Source organism: Magallana gigas, chromosome 10, assembly GCF_963853765.1.
Source record: "Magallana gigas chromosome 10, xbMagGiga1.1, whole genome shotgun sequence".
Lineage (NCBI taxonomy): Eukaryota > Metazoa > Mollusca > Bivalvia > Ostreida > Ostreidae > Magallana > Magallana gigas.
Genome location: NC_088862.1, coordinates 30,284,707 through 30,301,123, shown reverse-complemented (window position 1 = coordinate 30,301,123; position 16,417 = coordinate 30,284,707). Strand labels below are relative to the sequence as shown.

The following is a 16,417-nucleotide window of genomic DNA, read 5'->3' as shown; positions in this document are numbered from 1 at the left end:
TTCTTTTAGACCTGTTAATCTATTAACATTTGTTACTCAGAGAAAAAAAAATTAAATCTCTCAACATTGAGGTGAGTTAAGTTCCTGCTCCTAGTTTCAATGGACTCAGAATAATTGTTACACAAACATAGATTAATTTATGTGTCCTGATAAAGTTCATTTTAAGTTGCCAAAATCATTAAATGTTAGGACCTAACCCCAACCCCCCATTTAAACTTCTAATAAACAACCCATATGTTAAGTTATTAGGTGCACGATGAAATTGGAATGACAGATCAAACAGACTCTTAATTAAGATTGACACACCAAGCTCCACCCCTCCACTTTGGACCCTCCAAAATGGAGGGTCCATCGTCAGCATTTTACCCCAAGCCCCTATTTACTGTTATGAAATAAATACATGTACAAAATAAAGTTCATTTTTTTTTCAAGTCAAATGCAACAAACCGGATCAAGGCAACGTACAAAAAATCGTACAAAGTATCTTTAAAAATGAAGAAAAAAGTTCAAAATATGAAGCACTATATTATAATTATGTGTACCGTATTAATTTCCGCGCTTGCGCGGGGTAACGGGGTATATCTAGTTTTGTTTGGTTTAACACTACATTCCTAAACACTGAAGTTCTCTGAATTAAGAAAAGATTGATCGAACCATTCAACTGATAAGTAAGTTAACTTACAAATATTCTAAGTGCGTGATTTTTCGATTGCTTAATTTTAACGGGTAATAAACTGGAATGCTGATCCATGTATGATCTTAACTGAATTTAATAAATTATCAAGGAGAGGGTGATCAATACAATCTGATTTTTATGTATTATTTATATTATTTTAATCAAATTGGGATTAATTTAAGATTGTATTGTTTTATTTAGGGGTCGATTCTATACAGTTACGTTTTGTAATCATTTAATCAATTAATTAAACTAGTTTCTGTTTCGAAAAAGCATGAGTTTTTCCTTTTCTTTATCTTAACTTATAAATAAAGACGTTTTTCGAGGAACTACAAAGTATCTGTACCAGAGTACCTGCTTAAACATTTAGTATATCAACACGTGTGAGATGATGTCCGAACGCTTTACTTAAATTTTAACAAATAATTTATTATTTTTAATTACTGTGAATTTGATTAAAAACCAACTTTCGTTTTCAATAGAAAGCCCGAAATAGCTTGCATATATATATATATATATATATATATATATATATATATATATATATATATATATATATATATATATATATATATATATATATATATATATATATATATAAATATATATATATATATATATATCTTTATCTATATCTATATCTATATACATATACATATGATTATATGCAAGCTGTTTCGGGCTTCCTATTGAAAACGAAGGTATGGTTTTAATCTAGTTCAGAGTATATATATATATATATATATATATATATATATATATATATATATATATATATATATATATATATAAGTACTATCAAATAATATTGAATGAATACGTAGCGAGTGAATATATTTACCGGGAACTTATTTATAGTATACATAGAAGTTAAAGGAAGTGAACATAAAAAAATAATCAAGGGCTCAAATTTGTCTGCATGATGTGTATAATGATATCTGAAAACCGTTTAGACAGAGCTTTCCTCAGTAAGAAGATATACCACTTAGAATTACTAATTCTTGCATTCCATGAGCGCTGTCACATTTATAAAATCATTACGTCCCTGCATGGATGAAAAGAATTGTAATTTTTAAACAGTGTTATTGGAGGAAGATTTTGGATCTCAGAATGATGCATTCCCACCAGCAGTTAATGTGACATGTAACTAGAGTGGAATGTCCGTGGATCAATTTTATTGTAACCTAGCTTTTCTTGCACTCGGGTATTTCCTGTTTATGAGTTTGAACATAAATAAGCACACAAGGTGCATTGCTCAGCATCCTGATTTTTAAAAAGTGTCCTAGGTCTGACAGCATAAACAGAACCGGCGTACATATCATTAAGATCTTATCTATCAAAAAAGATAAAAACAAAACAGAAAAATTTCCAGGGCATAAAAAGTAACCGTAAGAAACCCCACACAGAAAATGAAATTACAGTTTTTGTTCTGTCCAATGTTAGAGTTATCTTTCTTTAATTATTGATTTTTCATTTTAGAACTCTCTTGTGTTTTTCGGTAAAATTGTCTTACGAAGCCCGCCATTTGTTTATGCGGTTGAACACTTTTGCTCTGTATTTTTTGCTAACTTTAGCCTACCACAGAGTAAGTAATGATTTAAAACTTGTTCATTATTCTGTAAAAAGATGATTTCAACATGTTTATAGCTTTTACAGTAGCCATAATCAGTTTTATGTGTAATAATTGAAGCTTTCTTATTGGAGTGTTGTCGTCTGCAACAAATGTAAACATAGGCTTGTTTTGATTTGAACAACTTTCTGTGAATTATTTGCTTAACTTTATATTGATAGTTTTACAAGTTATCTTGAATGTTTTCTGATAGTTTTGAGCTAATATTTGTGGTTAACTATTTTTCCAAGTGTTATGCTGCAAAATTTTATTTCTATGGAAGCCCATAAGTGTCACAAGCTTTATGTATAGTGTTATTATTGATAACTATATATTAGCATCACTTAATAACGGTGTGTAAAATTTATTTTGTATGAAATTCAAAGTGTTTCATTGTATCCTTTGTTTATATTTCAGTCTTTTACCAAATCCAAATACACATTGACAATCTTCCTGGGAGTTGTTGTTAATGTACTTGTAAGAGGTTAAACATTCTGTGCAAGACCGGACCAGGGCGTCCTTACGCGACAGGGCATTTTTATATTAATCTAAATTGAGATCTACAAACAGCATTTTATTGTTGTAAACACCGCCACTTCTCCGTACAAACATCTGGAATGCGATGGTCTCATATTTCACAAATTAATTTATCTATTCATTTTTTGCACAAATCATATATAGTTATCTGAGGTTCATTTATAGAAATGTACTAAATTCTTGTCCTCTCATGACAGTACAAATTTTTTTTTTCACACCCAGGCGTATATTTTCTTCGTAACTTTTATCAACTCTTTACATAAACACTGGCCTAGTTCCAATATTGACCCAGTCGCCAGCAGCAATTTGGCTTATTTACGTCAGAGAACAGATGCATGCTGGGTAAAATGGATTACCTCCATAAACCTTTCACGGAGAGTGTTAAATTGCTAAAATCTTTTGATAGAAATAAACAAAAAGGTAACAGACCTCATTTTAAAGTTTTAACCTCAGGCTTTTAAAATTTATTAAGCAACAATTAATTTTTTCATGTTCACTTCCTTTAAGATTTGACAAAAGTTTAATAGATAACATTAGCCAATTCGTTTAAAATTCTTGAATGTGCGATTTTATTTTTGATGGATAGAACTTTACAGAATGAGGTAACCAAGAACGCGGGTTGAGTAATTCGCGTAACGGCGGAGAATGTAGGAAGAGTTCATCATGCATAGTGGAGAGAAACCTTGGACCAGACATTTTTGTTTAATAAGAATTTAAAATAAGTCACTAAATAAAATGGGCCAATTTGACCCCCTTCCCATTTTGTTTTTTCAAAAAAGTCATTTGTGATAAATATTATAGTGAAAAGATGCGGCGCACTATACAACAACTCTCTGCTTTGAAATTATGTTTGTTCATTTCAATTTTTCCTATCAGCTTCTACAAAAAGTAATAAAGCCATGAACATGTATTTATAAACAATTTCAGTTTAATAAACGAAGAAACGAAGAAAAAGAAAGACACAGTATTATACAATAATGATAATAATACATGTAATAATAATAATAGTTAGTCTAGTTTATTTCCAATTTTTGGCCCAGAGGGCATACAAGATTACAGTTATCAGAGAGAAGTGTCTAAAAGAGAGATTCTACATACAAAATAGTCCATACAAATAAATGAACATTTAACAGCCGGGCAAATGTACCTCAGATCAAACAGACTCTTAATTAAGATTGACACACCAAGCTCCACCCCCTCCACTTTGGACCCTCCAAAATGGAGGGTCCATCGTCAGCATTTTACCCCAAGCCCCTATTCACTGGTATGAAATAAATACATGTACAAAAAAAAGTTCATTTTTTTTTTCAAGTCAAATGCAACAAACCGGATCAAGGCAACGTACAAAAAATCGTACAAAGTATCTTTAAAAATGAAGAAAAAAGTTCAAAATATTAAGCACTACATTATAATTATGTGTACCGTATTACTAGTAATTTCCGCGCTTGCGCGGGGTAGCGGGGTATTATCTAGTTTCGTTTGGTTTAACACTACATTTCTAAACACTGAAGTTCTCTGAATTAAGAAAAGATTGATCGAACCATTCAACTGTTAAGTAAGTTAACTTAAAAATAATCTGAGTGCGTGATTTTTCGATTGCTTGATTTTTACGGGTATAAACTGGAATGCTGATCCATGTATGATCTTAACTGAATTTAATAAATTATCAATGAGAGGGTGATCAATACAATCTGATATTTATGTATTATTTATATTATTTTAATCAAATTGAGAATATTTTAAGATTGTATTGTTTTATTTAGGGGTCGATTCTATACAGTTACGTTTTGTAATTATTTAATCAATAAATTAAACTAGTTTCTGTTTCGAAAAAGCATGGGTTTTTCCATGTCTTTATCTTAACTTATAAATTAAGACTTTTTTCGAGGAACTACAAAGTATCTGTACCAGAGTAACTGCTTAAACATTTAGTATATCAACACGTGTGAGATGATGTCCGAACGCTTTACTTAAATTTTAACAAATAATTTATTATTTTTAATTACTGTGAATTTGATTAAAAACCAACTTTCGTTTTCAATAGAAAGCCCGAGATATACATATGATTATATGCAAGCTGTTTCGGGCTTCCTATTGAAAACGAAAGTTGGTACTATGAAATAATATTGAATGAATACGTAGCGAGTGAATATATTTACCGGGAACTTATTTATAGTATACATAGAAGTTAAAGGAAGTGAACATAAAAAAATAATCAAGGGCTCAAATTTGTCTGCATGATGTGTATAATGATATCTGAAAACCGTTTAGACAGAGCTTTCCTCAGTAAGAAGATATACCACTTAGAATTACTAATTCTTGCATTCCATGAGCGCTGTCACATTTATAAAATCATTACGTCCCTGCATGGATGAAAAGAATTGTAATTTTTAAACAGTGTTTATGGAGGAAGATTTTGGATCTCAGAATGATGCATTCCCACCAGCAGTTAATGTGACATGTAACTAGAGTGGAATGTCCGTGGATCAATTTTATTGTAACCTAGTTTTTCTTGCACTCTGGTATTTCTTGTTTATGAGTTTGAACATTATGTGTGCTACACAAATCAGCACACAAGGTGTATTGCTCAGCATCCTGATTTTTAAAAAGTGTGCTAGGTCTGACAGCATAAACAGAACCGGCGTACATATCATTAAGATCTTATCTATCAAAAAAGATAAAAACAAAACAGAAAAATTTCCAGGGCATAAAAAGTAACCGTAAGAAACCCCACACAGAAAATGAAATTACATTTTAATATTAATTTAAATTGAGATCTACAAACAGCATTTTATTGTTGTAAACACCGCCACATCTCCGTACAAACATCTGGAATGCGATGGTCTCATATTTCACAAATTAATTTATCTATTCATTTTTTGCACAAATTATATATAGTTATCTGAGGTTCATTTATAGAAATGTACTAAATTCTTGTCCTCTCATGACAGTACAAATTTTTTTTTCACACCCAGGCGTATTTTTTCTTCGTAACTTTTATCAACTCTTTACATAAACACTGGCCTAGTTCCAATATTGACCCAGTCACCAGCAGCAATTTGGCTTATTTACGTCAGAGAACAGATGCATGCTGGGGAAAATGGATTACCTCCATAAACCTTTCACTGAGAGTGTTAAATTGCTAAAATCTTTTGATAGAAATAAACAAAAAGGTAACAGACCTCATTTTAAAGTTTTAACCTCAGGCTTTTAAAATTTATTAAGCAACAATTAATTTTTTCATGTTCACTTCCTTTAAGATTTGACAAAAGTTTAATAGATAACATTAGCCAATTCGTTTAAAATTCTTGAATGTGCGATTTTATTTTTGATGGATAGAACTTTACAGAATGAGGTAACCAAAAACGCGGGTTGAGTAATTCGCGTAACGGCGGAGAATGTAGGAAGAGTTCATCATGCATAGTGGAGAGAAACCTTGGACCAGACATTTTTGTTTAATAAGAATTTAAAATAAGTCACTAAATAAAATGGGCCAATTTGACCCCCTTCCCATTTTGTTTTTTCAAAAAAGTCATTTGTGATAAATATTATAGTGAAAAGATGCGGCGCACTATACAACAACTCTCTGCTTTGAAATTATATTTGTTCATTTCAATTTTTCCTATCAGCTTCTACAAAAAGAAATAAAGCCATGAACATGTATTTATAAACAATTTCAGTTTAATAAACGAAGAAACGAAAAAAAAAGAAAGACACAGTATTATACAATAATGATAATAATACATGTAATAATAATAATAGTTAGTCTAGTTTATTTCCAATTTTTGGCCCAGAGGGCATACAAGATTACAGTTATCAGAGAGAAGTTTCTAAAAGAGAGATTCTACATACAAAATAGTCCATACAAATAAATGAACATTTAACAGCCGGGCAAATGTACCTCAGTATCATAACATATTAACAATATACATATAATATGTAGTCATAAAAGTAGTTAATAAAAATACAAAGATGGTATCATGATCTTAATAAATATTTCACTTTGAAAGCATTAATTAAAAATTCGCTTAACTTTGTAAGTATTGTTTTGTCTTCATTGGAGATTAAACAGATAAATTTGTCTTCCCTTTTTAAAAGATTAACATTATTGTTTAGTTTTGAGACATACTGGGAAACCGAATGTCTTTTTTCTTTAAATAGTACACAGTCAGTAAGAAGTGACATCCATCTTCTACACAGTTTTGGTTACATTATAAACATATCCCTTTGTTTCTTTGTATTCTTTGACCAGTATTATTTTTTACAAGTTCATACCTACCTCTTACAACTCATAAGTCGTGTGCACTTATTCTGAATCTACCAAGTGTTTTTCTTAGTTCATGGGATTGAATGAACAAAGTGTTTCCATTGTAAAAGTTTCTTTACACAAAAAATAAGTATCAAGTTTTCCAGAGTTCAGTCCCTCTTCACGTTTTAATGTCCAGTAATTTAAGAAGTGTTTTCTTAAATGTTTCTTAACTTGTTGTTTAAAACATGTGGTATTGTACTTTTTAATACAGATAGTAAAATGTTAATTTTCTTACTTAAATAGACTACGCTTTTGTACCGAGAGTTAGCATTGGATAGACTAAGATTAATAGTATCTTTATACGCATTGTGTAACAAGAAGGGAAGATTCTTTTCATAATTCTTATCTATGCCAGTATGATAAGATGCTTTGAACCAATGAACACAAATACAGAGGATATCCTCTTTTTTGTACCAAGAGTTAACATTTGGTAAACTAAGATTAATGGTATCTTTATAGGCATTGTGTAACAGAGAGGGAAGATTCTTCATATAATTCTAATCTATGCCTGTATATTAAGATGCTTTGAACCAATGAACAAAAATACAGAGGATATCGTCCTAGTTAAGAGATAATTGCACTATTTGTGCTTTATTCCAAGCTCATAAGAGTAATACACAAAATTTGATATTGTAGTTTTCCAATTTCCAAGTTCTATATAATTAACCCAAATTAAGATATGAAAAAAATATGATTTAAAATATTAAGCAATGTATTATATTGATGTGTAAAGTGTTAATGCCAGCGTTTTCGCGGGATATGATTTAGTATACAGAAATATTCATGAATTATATTAATTTGTTGGGTTTATACGCGCGAGAATTTCATTTAGGCTGCATATCACTTGTAAATACATGTATGCAATATGTCGTCATAGGACTAAAGTATCAAAAAAGGTTGTTCGTAACATATCAACGTATATATACGTAATAACGAGAAAAGCTAAAGTTTCATAGCTATTCTTTTTTACACCGACACATGTGAGAAAAAAAAATGAATGCATGGTTATGATCTTCATGAATCCTTCTACCAATATTGTTTAATTCATGACCGCTGGGCCAGGGGTTCAAGTTATAGGGTGGGGAAAATATGGCCATATTGTAAAAATGTATTATATCTTTGGGAATCTATTTTCGGATCCCCTATATATTTGGGAAAAACTAAATGCATGGTTATAATAAAATGTCCTGAAGTTTTATACCTAAATTGAGAAATTCATGACCACTGAGACAAGGGTTAAAGTCCTAAGGCGGGGCCAATATAGCCACATAGTGAAAATGTATTAACTCTTAGAGAATCTTTACCTGCATTTCCACACACGAGAAGGGTAAACTGAATGTATTGTTATGTGTCCACAAACTCTGCTACCTAAGTTGTAAAATTTATTGCACCTGGATCAGGGGTTCAGGTCGTAGGGGGGGGGGGGGGCAATAATGTTTTAAAATATTCTTCTCTACTCTCACACATCTGACATCTGTAAGATAAACTTAGTTCATGATTATGTTTACCAGGAAGCCCTCAACAAAAAAATGTAAATTGAATGTTCCCTGGAGTATAGGAGTATAGCTTTTGGCTCTAGGATGGAGCCAAAATGGATTTATACTGTTAATGCATATAATGTTTCCACTCCCACACACGTAAAAAGAAAACGGAATTCATAATTCTGTAAACCAGGAAGCCCTTTACCAAAATTGTAAATTCCATGTTCCTCGAGGAAGGGGTTCTGACTGTAGAGCGGAGCGAAAATATTCATATACTAATGTATTTCATGTTTTCAAAAATCATTTTCTTTACCTCTGCTGATACTGATTAAAACTGACTGCACAAAAAGCATAAAATGAAGCCATCTATCAAAATTTGAAATTTTCATGTCTGCCAATGTATCAATTTGAATCTAGGGAGGAGACAAAACTCTCATATAGTATATAGGGATGTGGCCAAAAGAGACATTTAGTGTTTTTGTGTATAATGTTTTTACAACGTCTACAGACACTGTATAAACACTGACTGCATATATAGAAGAAAAAAATAAAGCCGTCATCTTTAATGATATTTCATGTCACCTACATGTAAGGCAAGAGTAATTGCTGAGGGGGGGGGGGGGGGGTATTAATTTGTCTTATTAATAATATTTTATTCTGCTTAGCAATTTCAATGAAAGAAATAAGAAATGAGTAAATTCACATATCTAAAAAGAGAGAAAGAATGAAGCTATTTATCAAACTTAAGATACTGTAAAACTATTTTAAAATAGTTTAGAGGAAGTATATATGAAGTTATCTTCCCTTGCTTCTTCATAATGGATTTGTCTTCCGTTGCTTGTCAATATTAAGTAATTAATTATTGAATATAATATAGAAGTTGCATGATCAAAAGAATTATGCAAGTTTTTTATCATTTGAAGCAAAACACAGTTTGAACTTTCTGACTAAACAAATAGACTTGTTTAAAGTAAAGTAATTTAGTTGGCTGACCGAAAAACAGTTCATGTAAAATGATTTGGGTATAAGCGGCAGATGGTGAAAATTTAAAGAAAAAAAATGAATTTGAGAGGTGAGTAATACAGTCAGCTTTTTATAGCTGTTTTTTAAATGCCCACAGGAAAACTTTTTGTCTGCCCATGAGGATAAGGGATTGAATGTTGTTTTGAATAAAACTTGTATACTAGCCACCTTGTTTTAGTTTATTTTTTTAATTTTAAACCACATACCTATCTTGAAAGTTGACAAATATGGGGAAATTATTTTCTATCAGAGTCTTGAAGCTTTTCAATATTAGGTCATGCACTCTATTGTGATCTTTAAGTTTTTCTCTAAAGTTATAGTTTTCATAGTCCTTTTCGAAATTTTCAAGCAGGGAGGTGGCCATCATTATAATATCATAATGTTTCTACTCCAAAATAAAACTTTATAAATGCACATATAATACGCCTTGCCAAGTTTGTGTTTGGGCTATGGTACTCAGGTGACCGATAATGCCTACTGGCCGCTTGTTATCGTCGAAATTTGCTGCATAATTAACTTGAGACAAACAATAGTATCTAAAAAAGGAAATCGTTAATTAATTCCCCCTGCAAGTGATACACGTAAAACAAAACTAACTTTAAATTTCTTTTGTACAAAATGTTTACTTTCAGATGACTTGAGGCAATACTTGTTGATCCATCGACATGTACTTTTACACAGCGATTCAAATGCTCTTTATTTATATTCAAGTGAGTTTAACTTCGAATTTATTGTTATATGTACGTCTTTTAACTATATAATGATTATTATAATAATTATGGAAAACTTTATTTAATACATGTGTTAAAATTTTCTTTTCGTAATTTATATCATCTTTCATGAAAATATAAGATGAGTATCTTTTTCGAATCAGGTCATTATTCCATGCAACGTTGAGACTGTTGGCAATTGCCCAAACACATCTGATTCGTGGAATGCAGCTGCACAGAGGAAAAATTGTTCAGCAAATCTTTGTGGGAATAACACTGATTATCGATATCACTGTTTACCTACAGAGAAAAGCCAACTTGCAGAAGTTTGCGCACATTCAATAAACTTAGTTGGCAAGTGTCAATTACTTAAATCATCACTTGCTCTTTCAATGTTTTACACTGTGATATCATAATTAATATATGTGAGTTTAAAAAAGTCCTGATAAATATTTGTAGATACTAGTACTTGAACAAGATAAAGCCATCAACCCCCACCTCCCCCCCAAAAAAATCCCCTAATGAATTAAGTGAATTTTTCAGATCTATCAGTCCGAATTTACAAGTCATATCTGACTATTTTAGTACAGCCTCTTGTATCCCTCAAAAATTGAATGTCAATACTTTTTCTTGGATATATGCCAAATCAGTTCTGTATAAAAACTGTAAGACTATTTTGAGTTCTGTTAAAACCAAACACTGACTGATATTGTTGATGAAGCCCAGCCGAGCACAAAGGGGGAAATCTTAGCATGGGTAGTTACTGGCAAAGACTAATGACACACTCGCTGTAAGTCAATCCAAGGGAAAGTCTCTTTGTAAATAAAGGTTTATTATATTACAGCAACTTGTAAGATGAATTGCAGTCTGTTAAACTTCGCTCAATTTTATTTTTAAAATGCTAGATATCTTAAAACACTGAAGTCATTCAATGATACACTTTTGAAACAAAATTTAAAATAAATATAACATAATATCTTTCTTTTTATAGGAGTTTGTCCTTATTATGATACAGTTGGAAAATCGGTACAAAGAAGTCAAATATCATGTGTTTCTGCAAACTGCAAAGTTTACCGTTCTACAAATCTGTATAAATGTAAGTTACTTTTCGCAATGAGATTTGTATTGCTAGATTTTGTTTGAAGTATCATGGCATTAGATTCAACAGTTTAAATATGCCGTTGATTTTATTAAGTGCTTCATATATATATATATATATATATATATATATATATATATATATATATATATATATATATATATATATATATATATATATATATATATATATATATATATATATATATAATTAGATCAAGATTGCTACGTCCTAAGTCTTTATGAAGAACTGTCCCAAGGAACCACTGAAGCTTCGTCTTCGGGAGCTACAGGGTAGATTTATCTTTATGATGATATATTGATATAATAAAAAGGAAGTTTAATAATGTAGCATATCAATTTTTCTGCATCTCTTTTTTTAGAATACACAATGATGCCACGAGATATTGGATATTCATCTTTAAAGTTCTTTTTAAAGTTATCAAATGATTGTGACTGATAACGATTACTTTAACCTTTTGTTTACAAAGTATATGTTTAATCGTATCATGTATAGCAGCAGTACAGGGGCCGTGGATAGAAAACTTATATGTTAAATGTAGATTATATTTTGTGGGAAAAGCTGCATGTATTTTGAAGTCCTGATTAATGCAAAATTACTTTTTTGTCGTTTGGTACAAAGTTCGGTTTGTTTCATTGCCTAGTTTTCTTCTAATATTATCAAATAATTATCGCATCTTATTAATGCTGATTTTAACATTCATGTAGAGTTTTCATATAAGCAGGTGTTTGTAAGGAAACAAACAGCTGATATTCATGTTTTAGTTTAAAGAAATGAAACTTTTGTGTAAAACAAATTTTTTAGCTCATCTGAGCTGAAAGCTCAAGTGAGCTTTTTCATCACTTTTTGTGCGCCATCCGTCCGTCCGTCCGCCTGTCTGTCTGTCCGTAAACTTTTTACATTTTCAACTTTTCCAGAACCACAAGGCCAATTTCAACCAAACCTGGCCCAAAGCATCTTAGGTAAAGGGAATTCAAGTTTGTTAAAATGAAGGGCCACGCTCTCTTTTTGTATTAGGAATATATTGAGCGAATCTTTAAAAATCTTCTTCTCTGAAACTAATCAGCTAGGAAAGCTATAACTTGTGTGGAACCATCCTCAGGTAGTGTAGATTCAAATTTGTTCAAAACTTGATCATCCATGGTAGGGTGGAACGACAATTGGGGTCGAATTTACATAGGAATATAAAGAGAAAAATTTAAAGATCTTCTCAAATACCGATTGGGCAGAAAAGCTGTAAATTGTGTTGAAGCATCCTCAGGTAGTGTAGATTCAAGTTTGTTCAAATCATGATCCTAAAGTTAGGGTGGGGCCACAATGGGGGGGGGGGGGTCAAAATTATTACATATTAGGATATATAGAGTATATCTTTGAAAATATTCTTCTCAAAAACCGATCGGGCAGAAAAGCTGCAACTTGTGTGGAAGCATCCTCGGGTAGGGAATATTCAAGTTCCCTCAAATCATGATTCCCAGTGTAAGGGTGTGGCCACAATTTGGGTGTAAAATTTTGACATATGAATATATAGGCAAACTCTGTTAAAAATCACCTTCTAAAACACAATTTAGGGTCGGTTCACATTTACAAAAAAAATATTTAATTATTAAAAACTCTAATGTTATTATACTGTATATGGTTTTACTTTATGCAAGCATTTTGACTTAATGTTAATTCTTTAAAATTGTTCAGATTTAGGCCTCTAGTCTATTTGATATCATATAATCACTTTTGTTGGTTTTCTTAATTTTTTCTCTAACATGTTTATTTTAAATAGAGCTATAAATCTAGGAGTTTGGTTTAATATAAACTTCTTTCATATTTTAAAAAGTACGAAAAAATCGGGTTTTTTTAAAAATTAGTTTTCAATGATAACATATTAACCATACTTTATGTTTCATAGCTTAGATCAGCTGCAATTACATTTTATACTATTTTCTATCTTTAGTCTCCATAACCATGACAACGATAAGCTACAGCAACCAATTTATGGAATTTTGTCACTACTTACGTCAATATGTATCATTTTATGTAATAAGAAAGTTGTGTCTATGCGTGCCCCTATACGTATATTTCTATTTTTATTTTATTATAATAACATAGAATTGATCTTAAAACTATGTCAGTATATGCATGCAAAAAACTTGAAAGCCAAGGAAAAATTCATTATGTTTATGTCATATGTTTTTTTGTTTTTGTTTTTTGTTTTGTATATCTTGATTTTTTTAATCTTTATACCCGGTATATCCCTCATTTATTTTTTTAAGAATTGCATATGATCATTTTAACTAATTGTAAAAGTGAAGAATACTCTGCTGTCATTTGTAAACCTGTTCATTGTATATACATGTATCATTTTTGGTTACTGTCTACCTATAATATTGATTCTTAATAATAAAGAATACTTCTTTAATCAAGGAAACAAATCTTAACAAGTGGCCCATGGGCCACAACGCTCATCTGAACAGCAGTTCCTTGTAACATTCTTTTTCGTATCATATGCTATTTATATTTTGAACCCCTTTCCGGGGCCCAAGTATTGGTCCGGGGCTTATGGTTGGCTTTAACAATTTAAATTCTACTTATTGCGTAGTAATCTCACAAACTGTAGAATTGTAGTTCCGGAGAATAATTTTTTTAAACACACACACACACACACACACACACACACACACACATACGAGGGTTGTCCAAAAAGTTCGTGGACAATCGCGTTTTTGTCATTTTAAAGGGGGTTATATATACATATTGTATATCTAACTCTTTGTCATAAGATTTCAAATCAAACTAAAGTGGTTTTGAATGTTTTTCATAGAAATAAACTAAAATTTTAATGTATCAAAGGGTCGCGGAAAGTACGCACGGCCCAGCGTAAAAATTGTTCGAACATTGTAATTGAGTTTTTAGATATGAGTACTTACAGTTTTTATAAAACATTTTAAAACTTCATTATTTTCTTTTGTGATGTAGATCGTATGCTGTACGTCATTTTCATACGTCATTTGAAACTATTTTCAAACTAGCAGAGGAGTTTTAATAGATATTACGGCAAGAACATGTCTTTAAAAACGCATGAAAATGCGACGTCAGCTGACCGCACGGAACAGCGCGCAATCATAAAATTGTTTCGACTGAAGTAAATCACCGATAGAAACAAAACAAACGATGGTGGAAACAGGACAATCATCTAAATAGTTTGAGTTAAATTATCCACAAGTGGTAAAAGCGATATTTTGATAGAGTATGCGATTGTACCCTCTGACCAAACGGTGAATGCGGCATATTACTCTCAGGTAGACCCAGGACTACGACGTAATATAAACGTCGTTATAATTCACCGTCACACTGGGCCGTGCAGCCTGTATAGGCAATGTATATATAATTATAACTCAAATACAAAAATGTACATATCTCTGATTTTTATACACATACATTATTATACCCTCTATTAAAATATTATAATACATTCCTGTTAATAGCGCCATTATTTTGAATAAAATTACATGTGTCCACGAACTTTTTGTACAACCCTCATATATATATATATATATATATATATATATATATATATATATATATATATATATATATATATATATTTCTTTGCTCTCTCTCTCTCTCTCTCTCTCTCTCTCTCTCTCTCTCTATATATATATATATATATATATATATATATATATATATATATATATATATATATATTTCTTTGCTAAAATTTAAACCCCTCTTGGGACCCCAGTATGTGTCTGGTGGTCACAGCTTTAGAATCCACATTATTGATAGGGATGCTTGCATAGAAATCTCATAAATTGAAGCATTGTAATTCTCCAGAAAATGTCTTTTAAACAAAATTTCCCTCTATCATTGTATGTTATACTTTGAACCCCTTCTGGGACCCAAGTGTTACATTAAAAGTTTAAAATCGAAGATTTCTATACTTATCTGCTATAACTTCTGAATGTTAATCCAGCATATGTCAATTTTCCTATTTTTAGCATTTCAAGGAAAGGGTAATTAAAATGGGCTTTCTATGTATGTTACACACGTTTTTTTCATACTACACCGTTGAAATGTAGAGAAATTCTATGAGTTTCCAAAAAGTTCGTTATTAAGACTCACAAGTTGTACATTTTCTTTGCCGGAAGGAGTATGATTTACCTTCATTTTAAAAATGTTAGAGGGGGCGCGCCGCACGTGCCCCTACCCCCCCCCCCCCCCCCCCCCCACGCTTCCTCCAATGAATCCGCCACTGATATGGATTTTAAGCTTTACAATCTACAGTTTACACTACAAATCAAATACAAGATACGTTTGTGAAAGTTGGGTAGTATTTAAGTAGAAAGCCGAGTTGCATGCTACCCGGCTAACCAGGCTGAAGCTAGCAGCCACTAAGCCCGTAGAAGCTAGCAGCCAATAAGGAAATTCATTAAAGTACTGAAAGTACTCGAACAGAAAATTATATTTTACTTACTTATCGACATATTTTAATTAAAATCAAAATGATTAATGCTCAATCATTTGTACGAGCATTGACGACTTCCGAAACAGTAAAGCTCGCCTGGATAAGAGTTATAAATGCATCTTTGTTGGATAGAAATGAAATACGTCTATACGGGTCATAAGTTATGAAAATAATGTTATCCTGAGTGTAATCTTATTGATACAAATAGAAAAACTATATGCGTCGTATAAAGTGATATGCAAGCGTATTATGATATAAAAGACATGATAAAGTAATATATATATATATATATATATATATATATATATATATATATATATATATATATATATATATATATATATATATATATAATTAAAAGGCATCAAACGATACAGATACAATAAAAAACCCAAGCCAATCCAGTGTGGCAAGATATTTTGTTTACATCGAAGTTGAACATGTGCGTGTTAAAAAAATTTATCCTCGGGCCTTTTTACTCACCCGGAAACAA

The 16,417-nt window shown here is 31.2% G+C and overlaps 1 long non-coding RNA gene across 2 annotated transcripts; it reads left to right on the top strand.

The window, feature by feature from the left end:
• The first annotated feature begins 567 nt into the window (after positions 1 to 567).
• Positions 568 to 12,766, top strand: LOC136272495 (uncharacterized). Of its 2 annotated transcripts, none has more exons than XR_010710502.1 (6): positions 568 to 668; positions 10,268 to 10,345; positions 10,510 to 10,699; positions 11,337 to 11,441; positions 11,659 to 11,737; positions 11,827 to 12,766. It is a non-coding gene; the product is annotated as an uncharacterized lncRNA (long non-coding RNA). The 2 variants fall into 2 exon arrangements; XR_010710503.1 differs by lacking the exon at positions 568 to 668 and adding an exon at positions 4,281 to 4,377.
• Positions 12,767 to 16,417: the final 3,651 nt, after the last annotated feature.